Here is a 23,257-nt window from a genome sequence, read left to right on the forward strand (position 1 = left end):
CGTGCTCTCAGTTTGGCCTTCAGGAACAAGATACCCAGAATGACATTCTCTACAAATTATTATTTTAAAAAACACTGTCACTTTTCACTGAGTTTCCACTAATTAGCATTCAGGAAGGAGTAAATATAGCACTAACATAAGAAACGGCTCTAAAATGTTATTTTGATGTATTTCAATCACTGGAATCAGGTCTGATTCAGTGCACTAATCTGTTTTCCTTTCATCTTTTCACACATTATTAAGACTTCTGCTTCACCAAGTATAATTAATGCTCTTCATTTCTTAATGTGGGGTCATCACCACCAGCTTCACAGAAATCATGTAATGCAGACTTTCACCTTCAGAACACATTTCTCGGTGTGTCCAAAATAGAACAGAAACGGGCTATAGGGAGTGGGCCCCTGGACTGCAGGCATGACTGAGTTGGTTGGTGTTAAGCCAGACAACTGTGAGAAATAGCCAGGTTGAAATTTGCCACTGAATTGACTAGCTAACCAACCCAAGCAGCTTTTTAGGTGCCTGTCAAATTAATCTCATCATCTTTTAAATCTCCCTAATGGGATCATTGCATTGCTACAATAGTGGACTTTGTGGAAACTAGTTTTTAAAATATTTATTTATCCATTTGTCCACCATTGATCAAGAGTCTGCTATAAGCAAAGCTCTGAGCCCGAGAATGGTGGGCAACTAAAATACGCACAAAGGATGTGTTCCTGCTCTCCAAGAGCTTGGGTAGGAGAACTGAGTGACTTCCTTGTACAGCTACACCCATACCATTTTTCAATTTTGTAAATCATGGAGGTATTTGAAATGTGCCCATAGTGACATATGTTGGTTATGACCAGGGTGACCACGTTATTTATTGTTTGGCTAGAGTATTTTAAGAGTGAAAACAAGAACTATTAATAATCATGCTGGGACAACAACCTACACTGATATCGTTCTGTGCAACCTGAGATATATCCTAGGTATTGCCCTAGGGGGAATGCCTTGTTTCACTGCATACACTTCCATTTGCTTCCAGATGTGGCTGAAGTCTATCATAGATCATTTCAGAAATGAGATGTACATGACGCAAACCAATTAGTTGGCCAAGTAACTCAAAGCAAACAATGAGGTCAATTGCATCTTGCTAGTTACCATTTTCTTGAATGATCTCCGTTGTTTTATACTCAAGAACTTTGACATTGGTTCCATCTAGTTACCATTTTCTTGAATGATCTCTCTTGTTTTATACTCAAGAAATTTGACATTGGTTCCATCTTTTCAGAACACAGTTGTGATCAACCAAACTGAAAATTGCTGGTATGCAATCAAATATCATGCTGTTTCTGGTTTGATGTGATGTGAATTTAATTTTTCCTAAATTTTAACTTTCACAAGCAGAGAGTGTAGATTCTTATGTAACATGGCTTTTCTTCTTGAATGACTTATATTCCCTTTAGGAAATGAGGCTTCGGCTCATTGAATCCATAGCTGATCTTTTTTGTGAGAACAAATGGAATGACATGTAGAAACGTAGGTACACTCGAGGGAATTTAACATGTGAGCACAATTAAATATCAAGCTAACTGCCTTGGAATTAGTAATTATTTTAATATTCTACTTAAAGCTTTCATGACTCGTGATACATATTTATGGATTGTATGCATATTATTTTCCTATCTTTTGTAAAAACAAAAATTTCTTTATTTCTTCAAGGGCATAAAGATCATGGCTATTATCTTTTACTCACAATTATAATTTCTGAATCACAGTGTTGTATATAAACTGCAGAAATCTATTGGAAACTAATTGTACACAGAAAGGAAACAGCATATTAATACAGCTCATCCCAAACAAATGGGCATTTGGAGCGAAATGTATTTAATCACTTGGAAAGCATATTCATGATTCTCATTGTCTACCTGAGTTTAATTTAGTTTCACATGTGACTCTGAGTATATTTTACTTCCACCCATTTCTCCTGCTATTTCTTTGATAATCCTGTGCAGATAGCAAGACTCTGCTGTCAAGGAAAACCGAGATAACAGTGTATTTGTCATTCAGAGTGGTAAAGTACATAGTAACGCCTGATAAATGACTGAAATCACTTGAGTTAATAACCTAAAACTCAGGGGGAAAATTACATTTTAAAAGTAAAAGTTCCTTTGAATTTTTAAAAAATATTTTATTATTTTTATTTATTTGTCACAGAGAGAGAGAGACAGACAGACAGACAGCTCAAGCAGTGGGGAGCAGCAGGCAAAGGGAGAAGCAGGCTCCCCACTGAGCAGGGAGCCGGATGTGGGACTCGATCCCAGAACCCTGGGATCATGACCTGAGCTGAAGGCAGACATTTAACCATCTGAGCCACCCAGGGCCCCTCCCTTTGAATTTTTTAATAGCCAGCATCAAGTTATGTATATAATAGTACTCAATAAATATTCACTAACTTACTGATATAATGAGCAAGTGTTTTTGAAGTAAGTTCAAAGTAGCATCTTCTAGCTTAGAGAATCGTGTGTGTGTGTGTGTATGTATTCAACTTACCTCACAGTTACTGAAATTAATGAAAGTGATAGTACATATTAGGTACAGAAAGTTGGCCCATTTTCCCTACCAATTTTGCAAAACACAAAAGGCAAGTCTCAGTCATTTGTAACCACTTCGTGAATGAGATTGTCTTAAGGATAAGTGAGTCACACTCTCCATGAAGGAACATTTCCATCCAAAACCAAATGCACAGATACCCTATTATTTATGCTGAAGTGGAATTTGGTATAACCTGGCTTTTTGCTGAGCCAATTCCAGAGGAAGCTTAGATGCCTAAACACATGGGCTCACACCTGTAACATAATCCTGTGGACACCCAAAGACACTCTCAGAGCAGTCCTCGAGGATGTATTTAATGTGACTTTCTCTTTGCTTTTAGAAAAGCATTAGAAAAGCATTCCATTTTATCAGATGGATAAATCTCAAGTGACGGGGAGAGGAGTGTAACTTCTCCTTAAAGATAAATATGGTTGAATTATTCAAATCCATGTCCTCTTAACTCCTCTACAGAAAGAAAGAGCCAACCACTGTTGCAACTTTGAAAAAAGACATTTGAAAGGACATGTTGTTTATTTCTTTTTGAGCCTTAAATCCTCATTTTATTCCTCTTTGCCTGGTCAAAAGATATGTTCTCAAACCTTGCCCGTGAAACCTTCCTTGCTCTTCTCCCCTACCTTATCAGTTCTGGGAGTGGCGATACGTTTTCCCACCATCCCAAATGCACCTCTAACCTCTGTCATAACATTTCCTATTTGTGGAGCGCTTACTCCGAGCCAGGCCCTGTGCTAAGGTCATTACACACATTATCTTATTTGTCATTCACAAAAGTCGCAAGACTTGGGTAATGGCATTTCCCCATTCTGCTAATGAGAAGTCGAAATCAGGGAGAGGTTAGGTACCTTTCCCAAGGATATCCAGCTCAGAAGTGGCGGTAAAGCGTACACAAGGTGGGATATGTTTACCTCTAACCAATGAGCAATACTGTAATACTTTATCTGTCTCCTTGTCCTCCATCCTGTGAGCTACAGGAAGGTAGAAAGAATGTCTTATTTACCTTTGTCACTTCAGTGCCTGGCCTAATAGAGCAGGTGCCTGGGTATTTCATGAAGTAGGAAGTGACTGGGGGAGGTGCGCACTGAGGAGGAAATGAGGATGTTTCCAGAGGTGGGGAGAAAAGAAGTTTCACACAGAGCATACATGATCCAGGTCTTAAAGAATGAGCAGGAATTTCTCTAGTGAAACAAAAAGCATATCCCCCCCGCTTACCTGCCCCCAAAGTGTTTTTGTTTTGTTATGTTTGATTGTTTGTTACCAAAGTGTTAATTGCACTGTTTTTTTTTCACTGAAGAAATTAAGTTACAAATGAAGTTGTGTGCCTGTTAGCAAAGAGAGTTTTGAATGTCCCAGTCTTTTTTTCTGATAGAAAAGCCACATAAGGTATATAGTTATCTGCTGCTTTGATTACTAGTTCTTCTTTCTATAACTGCATTTTGATATGTGTGAGGGTTTGTGAAAGGAAAACCTGGGAAGCCACCATCGGAGCCATAGACTTCCCCAGGGATCACCTAGCAGGGCTTAGAGATGGGAGAGAAGGAGGAAATTTATGGGCCCTGGCCCCCGAGATAATAAACATCACACAGATTGTTGAAGAGGCCCGAAACCAGGAGGGAGGAAAATATGCTTAGAAAAAGTAGGTGGTGCCAAGAGAAAAAGGAGGATCCAGGAAAGAGCCAGAGGAGCATAGGGACATAGATGGAATCTTCTCGATTTGCCCCAAGAACATCATCAGGGAGACCAGAACTTACCATTGTTTTTTTTTTTTTTTTTTTTTTTTTTTTTTTTACAAAACTGCTGGTCAGAAAAGCCTTCCAAAGACATTTCCAAATGTTCTCCCTTTTCTGAATTCAGCAGAGCCTGGAGGATTTGTGCTGTCCACTCCCACCTCCCCCTTGCCAGCTCGTCCTCCCTCGAAGCCCCCTGCCCTAACTGCTCCTGGCAGGGCAGGTGGACATTCTAGGCCTCGTGGCAGGAAATGCAGAGCCCCGTCCACTTGTCTTCTGTCTTCTCGTCAGTCCCATGCTGGCACAGAGAGCTGCTAGTGGTGGGCCTTCCACCTACCCCTGGGAACTCAGAGAATGAGAGTAGCTTCCCAAAGTGACCATTCCATCCACACATTTGCTTCGACAACGTGTCTGACAATGGGTAAGACGTAGGGAGAGCAGGGAATGAGGGAAAGAGAATATATAATCCCAAATATCATAACTTCAAGAAAACTACAAACTAATTTCAGAGGGAAAAAAAATAAGACATGTTGAAAAGAAATAAGCCCTAATTTTGTTCCCGAGTGAAAAGCCCAGGATGAATTCCCCTAATTTTGGTCAGTATCAGCTGTTACAGGAAGGGAAGTTTTCATAGAGAATATAGGAATTAAGCTAGGCCATGAAATCAGAGAAAGATAATTTAGAGGACAGAAATGGGAAAGCATTCAAGAGAGAATAAAGGTCATAAGTAAAGATGTGATAGTGGGAGAAAGTTTGGGTGACATGAACTCGGGAGAGTGGAGAGGCCCACCTAGATGTAATGTTGGAAAGTAATGGGATAGAAAATTGGATGGATGAAGGGTAGGGCTAGATTATAGATTAAATCACCCAAACTTCTATTAAAACCCAGCCACAGAAGGAAGAGTTGCTCCATAATTCGGGGTTTTAGGCCTGTGCCGTGTTTTCCTCTGAGCTATTTCCTGGCAGAATCGCACGGGAGCTGTCACTCACTTTCTCACTAGAAGGGGCTTACACCAAAAATGGAAGCAGCTTTCTTTAATGATGGTTTTATTTAATTAATGAAAGCCCCCTGCATGACATTCTTAGACTTAATCCTTCCTATTGGAAACCAAATCAATATAAACTACTCCTGGTTCCAGAAAAATTCTTTTTTCTGTATAATGCTGTACAGACCGGGAGTTTTCGTTGAGCAGGTTTTGGGGGGTGGTGGGGACTTTTGGGTTTTTTAAACTAGTTTATAAAAGGCAGATATTCTTTTTTTTTTTTAAGATTTTATTTGTTTATTTGAGAGAGAGAGAGCGAGAGCATGAGCAGGGGGGATGAAGGGGCAGAGGGAAAAGGAGAGGCAGGCTTCCCACTGAACGGGGAGCCCAGGACCCCGGGATCATGACCTGAGCAGAAGGCAGACGCTTAACTGACTGAGCCCCCTACGTGCCCCAAGGCAGATATTCTTTAACCCAATTTTTTTATTTCTGCTAATTAAAAGTTTCCTGTGGGCTTAGTTTTATTACGATGTCTTGCTTTAGGCACCTTTAGAAAAAACTTCATCTGGATCTTTCTAAAGTTCTTATTCATTAATTGAGGGTGTTCAGGTCTGTGCTGTTTTGGTCCGAGGAGGTTCAAGTATAATCAGATTAAGTCTCCCTTCAGTGACAACTGAGCACGTTCCCAAGATCAGCACCACTAAGAAAGAGTCTTTGGGGCAGTACACAGATGCTGTTATTTCTCATCATGCTGAAGTATATAAAATCAAGAAATATATTTATTCACTTAAAACAACACCTCACTGAGCAGATCAATATAAAATGCACCCTATACCTAGCAGTAGGTGGTTTGAACATTTTTGTGATTAGTGCAATCCATTTTCAAAGCTAAGGAAGCCAGGAGATTCTGAAAGTGAGCCATTAACTGTCTGCAGGGAGTGAACAGCTCAGTGCACGAGAAACCCCACCATTCAGGCCTCAGGGGCCCGGGATTTTCACGGAGCCTCTTCTGCCAGCAGCTGTGCCTTCTCCGAGAGTGGCTTGTCCCCATGACCAAAAGCAGCGAGCACGCAATGCCTCATGTAACCCTAACCACTAACTGTAGTGTAATTTCCAATCTGCAGGGGCAAAAACTGAGGCCCGAGCAAGTTAACAAATCATTAACAAAGCAAGAGTCACGCACTTCATCGAAACTCAAATCTTGTCCTTTTCTCTCATATACAATCTTGGATTTTGTTTCCTCATTTGTAAAGTGCAACACTTGGAGACTGTTTTTAAGTAGACCGCCCTACCTGGAACTTTTAGAAATGTTAACATTCCTCAATTGTAAATGAGTGTTTAAAATAGGTACCGTTACAAACGACTTACAAAAACACACGTTTTTCATGAAACCTTGCTATACCCAGGGAGCTCTGTGGAATGAGTGTTTCAGGGGGAGCAAATGAGGAATGTAAATGGGAAAGAGATTGCAGATCCACTCTGTGCCCCAAATGGGACCCAGTATCTATTTATTTTTGCCATTAAGTCCTGTGGATGCTAAAGATATTAACAGCTGGTAGTATGTAAATTATCCCAATTTGCTGCTTCTTGAGGTGAAAGGTTGTGTGTATTTGGGCTGATATAACTCCATTGCCACCTAATTGCCGTTATAAATGCTCTTGAATTATAGAAACCAATATAAGCACCTCGATTTAAATATTTATTTGCAGAACCTTAAGTAGTAGCATTGAGCTTCACATTCACCCCTTGGGGTGAGCTGAAGAGGTACAGATTCTATATAATTGTGTATAATTTGTCTTCTGCCCTGAGACAGAATCCTGCCATGACTGGGGAATATGGGCCCTTGCTCCTCTGAGAAAGAAGATTCACACCCTGTAAAGAGCCATTCTGGAATTTAAAGAGCCTGGGATGCATTGTATGAAGGGGATGGGCATGTACCTGAGGGCAAAACATCCAAGTGGCTCCATGTTAGAATAAAAGATTGTGGAAGAAGAGTAGGTTTGTCTTGGGTATGGACTTACAGAGCACTGTTAGCCAGAATGGGATAAAGCAAGGACACCGTCTTTGGTTCAATTCCTTTTTAAGGATTTGTTCACAGATGTATTCATTCCAGTGAACCTGAATTGAGATCAGCATCACAAGCTCCTATGACATCCTTAGTTCAAAGTGAGGTCCAGATTGCGTGCATGGATCTCTAGAACTTTCCTCTCTAGCTGGCAAGTGTCCCAATTATCACCTGGCTTTCTCGGGAGCCACTCACCAATTCTGTTTTTGCATTTGTTTCAATTATGCCATGTAAGTTACCAATTCGGTTCAAAAAATTTTGAACTCCTATGATACGTCATGAACTCTAAAATTGACGGAGGAGGGAAAGATGGCATATTCTGTTTGAATACAGCTTTGCAAATACAGAACAGTATGGATCTTGAAATCCTACATTTAGGCAGAAGTGTAGTATGCCCTGAATTGTAGGGATCCGTGCAGAGAATATGTCAATTAGAATTTTTGCTACGTAAAATAAAAGTATGTTCTTATAATAAATGTAGTTAGACTTTAGAGCATTTTATACATATGCGGTGTTGTCTTTCTTGATTTTCTAGTGGTGGTGCAGGATAACCTTCTTGCATCAGACTTTTTATGTAGGTGGCCATGTGCATTGCAATGAGACAGCTTAAGTGCATTTCAGGGACTCTTGTATCACCAACCTCATCAACTGGCATTTACTGAATTCAGGCACTATAAATAATACTTACATACTTTAGAGAGAGTTGATATATGCAAGCATGTTTTCACATAAATAATGTTGAGGCCATTTTTTTCTAGCTATAAGAAAATAGGAGCTCCCGTATAATGGTTTTGAAACTTAGTGTCTCAAAAGGAGTATAAAAACAACTCTGCAGTTACCCATGCTCATGGAAACCTTCAGTCCTTAGGCAATAGGTGAAATGGGAAAGGCTTCTGTAGTTTGCCACTGAACGTTCCCCGGTGTCCTAAACACATTATGGCCTCTTTCATTCCAGCCAGAGGCAGAGGTACCAGTGTGTTTTGGGAAACAGGTCTAAATGCCAGGGCATCCCAAAGGATTAGCTGCTTTTACTTGGAAATTAGCAAATGGATGTCCAATTTTTAATTATGCACAAATTTCAAACTTTCTATCAAAGTCAAATTGTGCTGATGTTAGTCAAACCTAATCTAGGCATTGATTCAAGAACCTGCTGATGGAGTAAAAACCACACGGAAACTTGTTAACAAGAAGTACAATTATCTACATCTCAGCAAATAATGCCAGGGTGTCATGTAATATGCTGAGCTCAGGCAGCCCAGAGCCAACGAAGATCTCGTTCTTTTCTTCACTGTTAATGTTTACAGTTGGAAGCAACACATGGCTGCAATGGAAATGCTGTGCCTAAAAAGGGAGTTGTTGGCTTGATACCTTGTTTCCTGACACTGTGAAGCTCTGAAACAGCTACCTTCTTAATCATCGCCTGATAACATTGTGTTAGAACCAGAGGGGAGCACATGGCTGTTTCATACAAGCAACAACCCTGGGAGAGTTTCTGCGTTGTTTAGTTATTTTACTTCTTGATAGACATGCTGGGGTGTTAAAAGCATAGGACTGAAAGTTGTGAATTATGGGTCCTTTTCCTTGTTCTCCTGCTGGTTTCTTCAGGGTCTACGTAGGCACTGTTTATAGATGCAGCTGGCCTCCCAGATGCCTCCTGCGTGCTAGGCACCCTCTGAGGGCTCCCAAAGCCCGTCCCATCCATCAGCAGACTTTACTGAGGCAAATTGTTACGTGCAAAGTCCTAAAAGGAAAAACTAAACAAACATGGATAAGCAGGGAAGCATGGCTTGTTAGGTAAGCATTGTACATAGTAAGAGACCTGAAAGAGAAAATAACCATTATTATTATTCTATCTTCTGTGTGTAAATATGTCAACTAAAAGGAACAGAGTTGAAATCTAGGGTAGATCTGAGGTCACCGCCACATCATGCACTACCTAGGATGTGTCTGTGCATTCCTGAACAGGCTCTGACAATTTGGGTGCTAGGGCTGCTGCTTCAAAGCCGTGTGACATTGGACTAATTGCTTAAATCATCTTTTAAATAAGGGCAATCATCTCCGCATCATTAGGTTGTTGTGAAGGTTAAGATGAGATGCATGTAAAATGCCATGAACTTATCAAATCCCCCGATTTTCATTACTTTTCCTTTTTCCCTGTGTATCACCTTCTAGTTCCAGAGTAATTTACAGGTAACCCCGTTGTAGAAAATGAGCTAGATACCGAGAAGATTGACTGCCCAGGTGGAATGCACAAATAATCAAAACCTGGGTGTCATCTCCCTTGTAGAATTACATATCTAGTCTACATACCCGAGACTAGGAAAAGAGCCCTTAAAAATCGTAGCAAACAAATGTCAGTAAAAGATACAATGAAACCATTGGACTGAGGACCGACTTCTGTGACCCACTTAAGAATAAAGATGCCTTTAAATGTGGAGGTGGTTTGTCCTTAGGCCTCCCACACGAAGGGGAGTGCTTGGCTGAGTGGGGCTGTGTTGTGACTCCTTTTCTCTTCCCAAACTTGTAGCTGCTCCTTGTGTTGTAAATCGTAGCAGATGGCTTCCTTTTACACCGGTGCTGTCAGTGGAATGTAAATGTGTCTCCTCACAACACTGAAAATACTGAGGCTGTGTGTTTAATCTGTGCTTTGCAAGCAGAATGACCCTGAAAAGAACATGAGTACTGATCGCGTTTGGAGGATTGGCACCCATCCTTGTAAACAGAATTGGGGAGGGTTTTTCTAGCCTAGTGACTAATCACGGTTTTCTTCCTGAGACTCTTAACACAGCCCTCTCCCTGAGGACAAGGAATCTCAATGGTGATTGAATAGAAAAGTTACGAGATCCAAGGGAAATGTTTTTTTAAGGGTGGGGGGAGGAGTGCTATTCTGGCGTGTGGGAAAAAGAGGAAAGAGATACACTGCATCACAACACTGAAGAAACTTCATTTACGGGTTGAATTCTCAGTTCCAAGTCTCTTGGGGGAGTTTAGAAAACAAAATTTCCTTTTGATTCAGATTATTTAAGTTAATAAGAGGAATACTCTTCTCGCAGTCACTTCAGAATTCAGAAATATATATATATATATATATATATATATATCATTCCAATGTCAGTATAACACAGGATATGAAAATATGTAGTGATCAACATAGATTATCCTGAAAAAAATTCCCCTTACATTTTGAGAATATTAATAATAAATTTTATAGAAGTAAAATATAATCAAATACTGTAGCTGGATTATGTCCTTTCTTTTAAAACTAATCCACGAACTGGGTAGTAAGCAGAAAATTTGATCTTCTCTTTTACTAAAATACTAAAAATTATCACTAAAAATTAGTCCATGGCAGAAGAAGAGGAGTCTTCGTGTGATTTCTCCTTTGAGCCTTTTGTAGGAAAGGAACAGAATACTTGGCCTGTCCAGGTCCTGTCTTTTCCCAGCAAGGATCTCCTAAACTATTATTTCAAAAGATAATGCAGACATTTTCAATATTACAATTAATATATATACTTGGAGATCCAAAGGTATAAAATAACCATTTTGGCTACATTGTCTGATCTAATTTTATAATAAGCTATTAAATTCTGTGCTGAATTTTTACCTAGAGTTAGGGCAATTTTAGTTTGGCTATATTTTTTAACTAATAGGAAAATGCTGTTAGACTTTATTTTGTCCCGCCTAAAAGATTGCTTTACATTCTTCATCACTAATATAAACATATCTTTTTCCCCAGTTGTGTTCTTGGGCATTTAGGTGGACTGTTAGCAAAGTCAAACATAATGTTTTCCTGTGTGTGTAGTGTGTGTGTTTTAATCTTGCCAATTTAAAAACCTACGGACTTTACCAAATGGCTTATTTGGAATTTGAAAGCCTGACTTCTGAAAGAATTCTTTATTTCCAAAACTAAATACTATTTTAATACAAATCTTCACAATGTGAAGGTTCCCATCTTCGCTGGCTGTAAGATACCTTGGTGTTTTAAACTGCTTACAAACTCATAAATTTTCATAATGTTCACTTGGGATCTGACCAATTTCAGTTTCAGAGTATCCATCTCTATTTAGACATACCACGTCTCCAACTCTTTTGGACAGAGAAGGCTGTGCAGTGAAAGGACTCCCATTAAAGCAAGCTATATGTCTTTCATCTTGCACTAGGCAGACTTTGAAACGGAAAGTCCAATAATTTGATGTAAACAGACAATGACACCCGAAATGGCTACTTCTGAGATTCTTTAAGAGAAGGTGCAGGGTAGAGACATTCATCAATGAAATGGTGGAAGAAAGGGTTTTTATTTCTATGTTTGCTTTTTAAAATAAGAAGAGAGTAAATGGCACACTAGATGATACAAACAAGGACTTCAATGACAAGCTGTCTGAGTTAAAGTAATATATTTCACGTGGGTGACTTGATGCCACACTTTATCACCTACACGAGGGGAAGCCAGTTTGAGTCTGGTCAATAAAATACAACCTCCAGACCCGGGTCGGGGGCACAGCTGACAGTGTGGTGGAGCCTGGTGGTTTGGCATCCCCTATGGCTGGGACACAGCCGGACTTGGCCCTGCTGCCCATCTGGGGGATGTCGGATGTTTTGGTTCTGTTTGACTCATAAACACTTCTGCAGGTATGTCAGGAGGATGGGACCGGTGGCCCTTCATGCTCCGGTAATTCAACACAGGTCTGAAGCATAAGTGGGACTGGTTATTCCAAAGCTGGATTTACTGCAGTCTCACAACTGTTGAAAATTGAACTCCATGTGCTGCAAAGCAGGGGTGACGGGGGCATCTCATTATAGGAGGCAATTTTTTTCCAGAGGCTGGAATCTCTGCTGAATTACTGAGGGACTTAGTCAAATGTAGACTTGGACCAAATAATTTTCTGATAAGTTGGCCATAAATCCTCAGTAAAATAAGCTTGGTGTTCTCAGCATATCTATTGGCTTTTTGATCATTTTTATGGCTTTCCTTTTGCTGGTCAAATTATCCTTATATGCTCCTAAAGCTCTCTGACATGGATTAAGTCAACACAAACCAATAGACCTTCATTACTTTGGCAACTGGTTTTGATTTGGGGGCAATAAATACACTGACACAGACTAGATTACCTTTGCCAGAAGGATATGTGATAAGCCATAAGGATGTCAAGGATCCGGCACGCTTTTTCCTGCATAATGTGAGAAGGAATTAATAGCAGCTTTTGGACCAACTGAAGAAAGTTGGAAAGAAGAAAGAAACCTGATAGAGAAAAGAGCCAAAGTGCAGCTTTTAGGTCAAGAATGAGGAGGCCAGTGGATCATGGGAAGGTTCACGAACACCCGCTGTGTGCCTGGCACTGTGCTAGGCGCTGGCAGACAGGGTTAGGGACAGATAGATGAGGAAACTAACATATGATGTAATCCATGAATATCTTAGTGTCTAGTAGGGGAGATAAGACCATCAGCGGGAACAAGACTTACAGGGCAATAAATGTATAGAGAAGCGAGAAATCAGCAAGATCTGGAACAGCAGAGGAAGAGATAGTGGAAGAAGCAAGGTCTACAAATTGGGGGTTTGGAGGAATTATTTGCATTATAAACATTACTTTAAAAATATTGTTCCAAGTTTTTTGAGGGGGGTGGGGGAGAAATTGAAACCTAAGAAAATCAGAAAAAAATAGTATAATGAACACATGTATACGCTTCCCCCAGCTTTGACAATTTTTTTTAACATTTTGCTACCTTTGTTTACCTCTATGTGTATATACACATTTTTTTTTGCTGCCTATTTAGAAAGTAGGTTGCAGACATTTTAACATTTTATCACTATTTCAGCAAGTATCTCCAAAGAAAAAGACTTCCTTCTACAGCCACAATACTAGTATTCCATTCAAGAAATGTGTCATCTCCCATGGTCAGATTTCTCTATTTATCCCAATAAAGTCCTTTACAGATTTTGCTTTCAGTTCAGGATACAATCAATTGCATTTAGTTGCTAGTTATCATGTCTTTTTAGTATCTTTTAATCTCAAAGTCCCTCTGCCTTTTAATTCATTTGCTAAATATTCTCTTGTTTTTGACATCATGTATAAGAATTAATTGACATGGGATGCCTGAGTGGTTCAGTGTGTTAAGCTGCTGCCTTCGGCTCAGGTCATGATCCTATGGTCCTGGGATCGAGTCCCGCATCGGGCTCCTTGCTCAGTGGGGAGCCTGCTTCTCTCTCTGCCTCTGCCTGCTACTCTGCCTGCTTGTGCTCACTCTCTCTGACAAATTAAAAAAAAAAAAAAAGATCAATTGACATATGTATCAGTCACCTTCTAAAACCTATGCATGATGGCAGAGATAGGGTATAAAGAAATTGACACCCTTTTCTGCCCCACCCCAGGTTGGTGAAAGTCTCTTGGCATACAAATAGCAAGAGGAGTAAACATTTGAAGCAGAGACCTCTGTAACAAGGGATGCAGGTTATATGCTAGGGAAGTACCCGCAGAGAATAGACATGAAATCGCTCCTGTGAGTCCGGCCCTCCGCTTCGCTGAGGGGGAGGGAACAAAGCTTCCTGGAATGGTGTGGAGGTGCGTTCCATGCCCAGGCTGGGTAAACACTTTGCTAAAATTGTGCTGCCACTCCTCACTCTATTTCTTCTCCATTTGTGGCTCAGTGTACGCACTTAGCCCTCTCTAAAACTTCTCAGGCAACAGGATGTGTCCCAGCACCAAAGCCACCTCTTATTCTTCCTACCACTGGATGCTGCCGCCACCCTCTGCCTTCAACACCTTTCTTTACCTCATTCTCCCACTGACTTCCTTTGAGAAACTTAAAGGGGGTCATGAAGTCCACCTTCCTAACACTTTTCTCTTCTTTGTACTCACCTGGAACATCACCCCTCTCTCACAGAACTGTGGCTGTTTATACAGCCACTGCAACCCCCAGGCATAGCACTAAACAGTGAGTTTTTAAAAGACAGTAACTGGGCACCTGGGTGGCTCAGATGGTCAAGCCTCTGCTTTCGGCTCAGGTCATGATCCCAGGGTCCTGGAATCAAGTCCTGCATCGGACTCCCTGCTCAGTGGGGAGCCTGCCTCTCCCTCTCCCTCTGCTGCTCCCTCTGCTTGTGCTCTCTCTCTCTTTCTCTGTCAAATAAGTAAAATCTTAAAAAAATAAAATAAAATAAAATAGAAGACAGTGACTATGCCTTTAAATTCCAAATGCCCAGGACCTAATATGCTGTCTGAAACATTGAAGGCATTCAGTAAAAATTTATTGGGTGAGCAAATATACATTCACTACCAATCAACTTTCTGGGCTGTTTTTTTTTTTAAGATTTTATTTATTTATTTATTGAGAGAGAGTGAGAGGGAAAGCATGAGCAGGGGTGAAGGGTAGACTGAGAGGGAGAAGCAGACACCACGCTGAGCAGGGAGCTCGATGCAGGACTCGATCCCAAGACCTTGGGATCATGACCAGAGCCAAAGGCAGACACTTAACCAACTGACCCACCCACACACACTTTCTGGGCTATTATATAGAAGTCTTCTTATGACTGAAAAGGATTTAATATTGCATTAAACAGCAATGAGCATTACAAGTGTGGGAGTCAATAACAATCGATCAGCCCCTTTGTGCAAAATGCTGTACCTTGTAATATTGAAAAGTTCCAGAGGAAATAGATACTCATTCCTTACCATCCTAAGGGGAGGGGTAGCATTTGGCCAAACCCACAGTGAGCTACTAGAGCACGTTCAAGTGCACACTACATGCTGTGTAAAACTGGGTACAGCTCGAGACATGCATATGGTGAGCACTGGGTATTGCTTTGTAAGAGACTCTGGGAGACAAGACACATGGGCTTCCCTGGGGAGGCTTTGCGGAGTGCAGAGAACGTGCTAGTGGTGTTTTAAAAAGAGGCAAAGTAGGATTGAATAAATGGCTTGCTTCAGCATTGACAAGAGCAGATGGCTCCTATCTGAGCAAGGTCAGGTCAAGAGAGTGGCTACGCAGGAACGCAGGGTGCTGGTCGGGCTGTACAGGATGGGTGTCGTTCACAAGGAAATGGGGGACACGAATAAAGGGCTTTGTGTTAATTCATAGCAATTTAGGTTTGGGTTGGTTAAGTTTGCTGTAGTCAGCTCCCACGGCTTTCCACGCCAGGTAGGCAAGTGATTTACTTTTTTAATTTTTTTTCAAGATTTTATTTATTTATTGGATAGACAGAGATCACAAGTAGGCAGAGAGGCAGGCAGAGAGAGCGGGGAAGCAGGCTCCCTGCCGAGCAGAGAGCCCAATTTGATTCGGGGCTTGACCCCAGGACTCTGAGATCATGACCTGAGTCAAAGGCAGAGGCTTAACCCACCCAGCCATCCAGGTGCCCTGCAAGTGATTTATTTATGTATTATTTATTCACTACTTATTTTTCATAGGGCTGGCTGGGTGGTGTCGATTCTAGGGGGAGACACAGTGGTTAGAGGATAGTTTAATTACCCAGGTAAAAGAAAAATCCGTGTATTAACCCGACTGTGACTGGGAAGGCAGAAGAGAGAAATGGCAGAGTGGTGGGGAACTTAGGTCCGAGCAGGTCGGGGTGCAGAGTGATGCAAAGGGAAAGCGCATCAGACTGACACCATCTCCCCTGCAGCGGGAGTCTGAGGACTCTGCTTCATTTCCTCTGTCAGACGCATGCTGGGCTTTGCATTTGGTAAGAGCCCCAAGTGGGAGAAGTCATGTGTGGATGAAGTCTGGAGCTCGTGGCGTGCCGCTGGACACTCCCTTCTGTCAGAGGGCAGTCGTTGTAATGTCTCTGTGGGACCGACTTTGTTCCAGGCACTGGGGAGACAGACGGGAACAAGGGAGACAAGCACATGCACCTCGATGGCGCTTCTGTTGTGGTGGGGGAGACGTGAATGAACCCCAGAGATGTCATAGGGTGTTGTGTGTTAGGGAGAAATAAAATTGATCGCAAGTAGAGGATAATCGGGAAGGCCTCCCTGAGAAAGTGAGAGAAAATGATCGTCCCTCCCTGGTTGGGTCGTTAAGAGAATTAAAATAGTTTCTGTGTGCACAACATCTGGTAAACCCCTGACCCTGGGTGGGCAGAAACCGTAGCTATTATCTTGGAACAATAAATTTCCCAAAAAACCCAAAACAAAACAAAAAATATAATAAGCTCTTGACTGCAGGCTGCTGGTATTAGTTCTTGTCTGAGACAGAGAGAGGAAGTGTTATTCATAAGGCCTGTGTTCCTAGGAAAACAATTCTATCCCTTACGCCACCCGCTTAAGGAGAGAAAAATACAAAGGCAGTATCTCCAAACTTTTAGCTTCCTCTGTGCTCCCGCCTAAAGTCTGACCTTAAGCAAGAAGGAGGTTGGAGACATCAGGGCAAGAATTACAGACCCAGTGCCTCAACCATCAGGGACAGAGACAGTTTCGCTCACCTCTGTATTTCTAGCTAGCCTTCCATTCGTACAGAGTACGTGATGGACAATTATTTGTTGAACGCAGCTTTAAGCGTGTCCTTTTGTGATCAACAGCACAGGGCATTTCACGTCTCAGAATAATCAAACTCTTTCTCGAAAGGTCCACAGGAGGACACACGCCGTGCTTGGACTAATGCATAAAAGAGGCTGATGGCTTGAATTGAGCTAGAACATCACACACGGAGCCTTAGGCTAGTTCCTATTTCCTAGTTCCTATCTCTCGTCTATCTCCCATGGATCCACACCAGATTTCCACAGTAGCTATTCCACGGTTTTCAACAGCCCAGATATGGAAATCCCTTGGGGAGAGTCCCGGGACAGCACCTTCCGGTTCTGTGATTGGCCGAACTCTCATCTCAGCCTTGCTCTTCTGTCCCCAGACGGTTGTGACAACTCCCAGTCGGTACAGTCCAAAGGGAGTGTGATTACTTGGTGAGAATTAGTGTGAAAGACTTCAGGTAGGCATCCTTTTTCCAGGGAGGGACTTCAAATGCTAGGCACAGTCTTACACAGTCCTGGGAGGGGGCTGGAGCTCACTGCGTTCTCATCCCCAGGAATCCCCAGGGAGAGCATGAGTGTTTCCAGGAGAAGCAGAGCAGGGGATGAGGAGGCGGGAGCAGTACTAAGGAGAAAATTCTACTCCGCATTGCATGTCCCCTGTTGCGTGCCTGCCGCTCCGGGGGAAAGGTTCAGTAACCCTGCGATGTCTACCTTTCCTCTACCTTACTAACCCTTTTATTCAGGGTTATTTATTCACCCCGTCACTGTGCCAGGACACTTACTAGGTCTTCTCTTTTGGCTTTCTGGGACTCTCTTTTGCCCCCTTATAACTGTAAAGTGGACAGTGTATTTATGGTTGGAAATTGGCTGCTGCCGCAAGTTTAATTTTAAAAACAGAGTTCTGGCATGTTTTCAATATTACTATGGAAATGGCTGTTTCTAGCAATTCACTGATAAGCTTTAGTTCAAGGACATAAGTCTGTGTGGGAGGTTTTTAACATCCATCAAACTGAAGACCTACTTATTGCAACAGTAATTCACAAGAACCGCTCTCTTCAGTCTTAAGTATGGAATATTCTTCTCTCTCAATCTTTCTCTCTCTCTCTCTCTCTTTTTTTTTTTTTTTTTTTTTTGTTAACTTGAGGGAAGAGAGCCATGTCCTCATTTTGCTTTGGATACATAGATAGGAGTTACATATTATAACCAGCTGCTTTTTAAAAAAAAATTATTTTATTTATTTATTTATTTTTAAAGATTTATTTATTTATTTATTTATTTGACAGACGGAGATCACAAGTAGGCAGAGAAGCAGGCGGGGCTTGATCCCAGGACTCTGGGATCATGACCTGAGCCGAAGGCAGAGGCTTTAACCCACTGAGCCACCCAGGTGCCCCCCCACCTTTTTAAAGATTTTATTCACTTATTTGACAGATCACAAGTAGGCAGAGAGGCAGGCAGAGAGAGAGGAGAAAGCAGGCTCCCCGCTGAGCAGAGAGCCAGATGTGGGGCTTGATCCCAGGAGCCTGAGATCATGACCTGAGCTGAAAGCAGAGGCTTTAAAGCCACTGAGCCACCCAGGAGCCCGTATAACCAACTTTTTAAAAACACATCTTTATTTTCACTATTAATCACTAATTCTCATAATAGGACATAATGGCCTTACTTAGCTACTCATGTAACACAAAACAGCACAAGCTTGTTTCAGAAACTCCTATTGAAGCTGGAACATAACCAGTGTTCAACGGGCACGTTCAAACATTTTAACTTCCCATCTTGAACTGTCTCTAAGTATTTTTACATAACATGTATAAGCGAATTCTAGGAAGGACTGTAAGTAGTTCACTGCACAGTAGTGTTTTCCAGGAGCCAATTTTAAGCCACAAACATCACCACTGTTTAACCACAAATATAATTTTCCCTGATGTTACAAAACCCAGGCGCTAGAGAAAGAAGTTCTAACAGGTGGTAACTGTAACATCTGTCCTTGACTGTCCCTGCCTTAAGGCAAAGCTTCAGTGTTTTCTCTTGGAAATGTGAGGTCAAGTTTCCCAAGAAACTCTAGAATGTTTTCTCTTTTTCCCAGGCTCCTTCCAATGTGTGCATTGTTTTCACATCCTTCTGAGTGCTGTCACCAGCCCTAAATATTGATGATCTTGATGCCTCAGATCTTGATGCTGAGGACAGAAGTGCTCTCATTTTTTATTCTTTCCCGACAGGCCAGCTCAGTCTGTGTTTTCAAAATTAGGTGAACTGTTCTGCAATCAATTAATAAGGGACCAGTGGACTCTGATGTGCCAGACTCCCCATCAGCATGGCCCCGGTGATGATGCGCTGGCCCTCGGCATCCCCAAGCTTGGCCCTAGGTGCTGACATTTCCCAACAGCTGGTCTGTGGCTGGGAGGAGGACCAGGGACACCAGCCAGGGAGGGGTCACTACGGGTAATGATAAACGAGAGCCACGGACAAGGGTTAAGTCCATGCCTCATGAGCCGCTGTCTAAATGCCTGAATGCTACAATACTCGGAACAATTCTTAACCTGCTGATTCCTAGCCCCACTTTACAGGTGGGGAAACTTAGCCTATGTGTAAACTACACCAGTGGCAAAACTGCATTTAAACCTATTTCTGTTTGTTTAGCAGGTGCATCTTGCATCTCCTTTAGAAGGAACACAGTATTTAATTCCCTTTAAAGAATTCAAAAAAAGCTGGGCGGGGTACGGCGCCTGGGTGGTGTGGTTGGTAAAAGGTCTGACTCTTGGTTTTGGCTCAGGTCATGATATTGGGGTTGTGGGATCGAGCCCCACATTGGGCTCTGCACTCAGCTCGGAGTCTGCTTGAGATTCTCTTTCTCTCCTTCTGCCTCTCCAGCTCATGCGCTCTCTCTAAAATAAATAATTTTTTTTAAAGTATGGTTCTAGCATATTCCAGCATACACTCAAGTGAAAAGAATCACTATAAGGCTTAACAGTCTCTCCTCAGCATTCCAGAGTATACCCTTTCCTTGGGTCATACGTCAGCTACAACCAGAGAGTCAGTGTTTCAGAATGAATCCTCTTCAGCAAAAAAAAAAAAAAAAAAAAAAAAAAAAAAAAAGAACATCTATTATTTTATTCTGCAAACACAGAATTCAAAGTAATTACGGTTTCAATTAATCACATGTAAAATACACATTTTAAAAATGTGTAAACATAATAACCGAATACAGATTGTAGCATGTCATTAAAAAATCATCTTACAGGAAAGGCGCAATTAATTTGGGGTCTATCTTTTCAGAAGAAGGTTCCTCAGAAGTGCAGTGCGAGTGAGGGCACAGGCCAGCCGGGCAGGTGTGGCTCTACGTCCGTGCTGGTTTTCAGGACAGTCCCGCGCTTGGAGGCCTTCATCAGTCCCCAGCAGTTTCAATTATCAAAAGATCCATTCCAGGGCTGTGTATTTTAAGCACAGCTGAAGAATAGCAGAGCAAAAAAGGCCTTTCAACCATGGGAATTCAAAAGCAAAGGGCCCTCAAGAGGCGATTTCAAAACCCTCCTCATTCAGCTTTATTCCAAAGCTTAATGACATGCTCTATATGATAGAGTTGGGCAGACTGTTTCATCAAAACCTTTATCTGGAGCTCGGAATCGCAGTATCGGGTTTGTAGGCTGGCTCCCTTGGCCATACCACAAGGTACTGAGGGAGTACTAGTTTATCTCTGACAAGTAAATAGAATTGGGGAGGGTGAGAAATGGCATAGAAATGGCCGCTTGCATTTTTATGAGTTGAGAACTTACCATAGGCCAGGTTTTGTGTTATTTTGCTTTCATTTTGTTGCTTTATTCCCAACCTTTGATATCAACAGCAATCTCCAGTTTTATAGGTGATGCAAATAAGTCTCTAGGAGGCAAAGTGACCAGCTAGCGTTCACCCGTCCCATGGCAGGGAGTGACAGATGCAGCTGCCTCTCATGCCTTGAGTTGGTGCTTTCATTCTTACCGCATTTCTGAGAACAGTGAAGCCCCTGGAGTCAAGGGTCTTTGATGCCTCCTGGGTCAAAAGGAACATGAGCGGATCAGCCGTCTGGTTTGTCCAGAGCTGTGGTTCTCATGAAGCCTCAGCCTATGCCCAGGAGTCCCTCTCCCCGTCCCGCAAGGTCGGGGATGGGGACCTCCTCTGCTGCTTTAGCTTCCCCAGTGCAATCGGACTCAGGAGAAAGGAGAAGGGCCCAGAGGAGGTCAGAAAGCAGAAGCAAACCAGTTTGTCTCTTCTCTGCTTAGATGTAGACGCTTACAACCCAGTGGGGCAGAAAAACCGTCATTTCCTCCTGAAGATGACAGAATTCACAGGACAGATTTAGAAGACGCCAGCATGTAGGAACAAGAGTGTACATTATCTGAAGGTCCCTAGATAATACCAAGGGTTTTTGCTGGTCAGAATCCGTCTGTCCTTCTCAGACTTTTGACCTTTCAAGGCCAAGTCTATGGCTCTATTCAATTTTCCCAGCCCACAGCTATCTTTGCAGATATAGGAAGTCATGACTCACAGAAGGACACAGTATGGCAGGAGAACGCCCCCTGTAGTGAAGGTAAACCATTTGCTCAAAAACCACAGACTCCTGTGATTCTAAATTCTCTATCTACTTTACTCCTAAGCTCCTATAACTGAGGGATGAAAAGCGGTTACAACCCAGAGTTTTTTACAGCAATGTGATAAGTGGAGAGGGAAGAGGAATTATGTCTGTCTGCTAGCATGACCTAGCTGAATGCTTTCTGAAACCAGCTCTTCCCAAACTGAACTCCTTGTCTTCCTACACAGACCTGTTCTCTCCTCCTACACCCCCTATCCCAGCTGAGGCTATCCCCAGCCACGCAGTCATCTAATGTGGAAGTATCAGCCATCTTGTCTCTCCTCTGCTGTTCCCCAGCCTCACACAGTATGAGAGGGAGCAGCTCTACTTCAGAAATCTCCCTCAACCATGTTTTTCTTTCAATTCTCATTCCATTGGTAAATAGAGACCTAGGTCATTGCTTGTCATGACTAATAAAACAAACTCCTATTTTCTCCACCTCCAGTTTCTTCCCCACCTTCACTGTCACCATCTGTCACCCTATAACCAGAGCCAAATTAATAAAACACAGATCAGATCTATGACGCTACTGCTTAAATTCCTTCAATGCCTCCCTCCATACCCTGCCTCTGACTATAGGACAAAATCCAAATATCAGTGTGGTATTTAAATTTCTTGTAAGATCAATCTACTTTATAGATCTATGTCTTACCAACTTTTAAAATCCTTTCTCAGTTCAAATACGTACATTCTTGGGCAATATTTTTGGTCATGTTGGATTTCTTACTGTTGACGCAAACTCCAAAGAATTTTATGTTTCCTTGCCCTTTTTATTTCAAGTTGTTCCATCCAAATAGAATTTCCTGCTTGAAATATTTGAATGTTCTCTCATCCTTTAATGAACAATCACATGCTTCATTCCAATATGACTTCACCTACACCCCAATAGAGTTCATTTATAACACTATCATAATCTATATTTATACTGTATTATGATGATATGTGCATGTGCGTGTGTGTGTGTGTGTGTCTCCCCTTCCTCTTCTCTCATCACCAGAATCTGAGCTCTAGATTCCAAACTTTGTGTAGGTTTGGTGGGGGTTGGTTTGTTTTGTTTTGTTTTGGCTTTTTTTTCTTTTCTTTTTCTCAGATTTTATTTAAATTCTAGTTAGTTAACACACATTGCAATATTGGTTTCAGGAGTAGAATTCAATGGTTCATCACTTTACATACTTTGATTTATCTTTGCATTTTGCATTTTTATTTCCTAGCTCAATGAAGTGTTCATAGCAGATGGTCAATAAATATTGTTGAATGAATGAACAAACTAATGAAATTCATCCGAGCAGAACTGGTAGTGAGGACACCCGGAACAACACTATGAAGAGATTCAATATGATTTTAATTGTGTGATACTTTGAACCATGGCACATTGAACAACAACAACAAAGAAGACTACGCAGAGTGAAGATATTTAAAATGCCCTAGGATGTTCAAATAAACAAAGTTTCCATATATATTAGTAGCTTGGTTTCGTAATGTGGGGATGCGTCAGAGAGAAAGTTAAATGAAGAGGGGAACTGGTTTAATCCCACATTTACTGTGACAGAACAATTTCTTTAAAAATCAGTGTAAAAATTCACATAGTGACTGCTCCCTGTCTTTCCTGTTGCTCTGCAACCAAATCATGGACGCATGTTACCCACTGCTCGAAAGTGCTCGGCAAACCCAGTGGAGGGAACATTAAAGAAACCATTGTGTACGAGCAATACCCTGAGATCCCAGGATCCAGCTCCTCCGGACAGGGCTTTACCTGCAGTTTTCTGTTTCTAGATGTTTGGGTCGACATCAAACTCCTGTGTTTTTATAACAGTTCAATTGTCACATCAAATC

At 41.8% G+C, this 23,257-nt stretch overlaps 1 protein-coding gene across 2 annotated transcripts in view; it reads left to right on the forward strand.

Moving 5' to 3' along the window:
• Positions 1 to 23,257, forward strand: part of CRB1 (crumbs cell polarity complex component 1) — a 136,454-nt gene that overhangs the window by 112,436 nt on the left and 761 nt on the right. The gene's annotated exons all lie outside the window — the stretch shown is intronic.

Source organism: Lutra lutra, chromosome 15, assembly GCF_902655055.1.
Source record: "Lutra lutra chromosome 15, mLutLut1.2, whole genome shotgun sequence".
In the NCBI taxonomy this organism is placed as follows: Eukaryota; Metazoa; Chordata; class Mammalia; order Carnivora; family Mustelidae; genus Lutra; species Lutra lutra.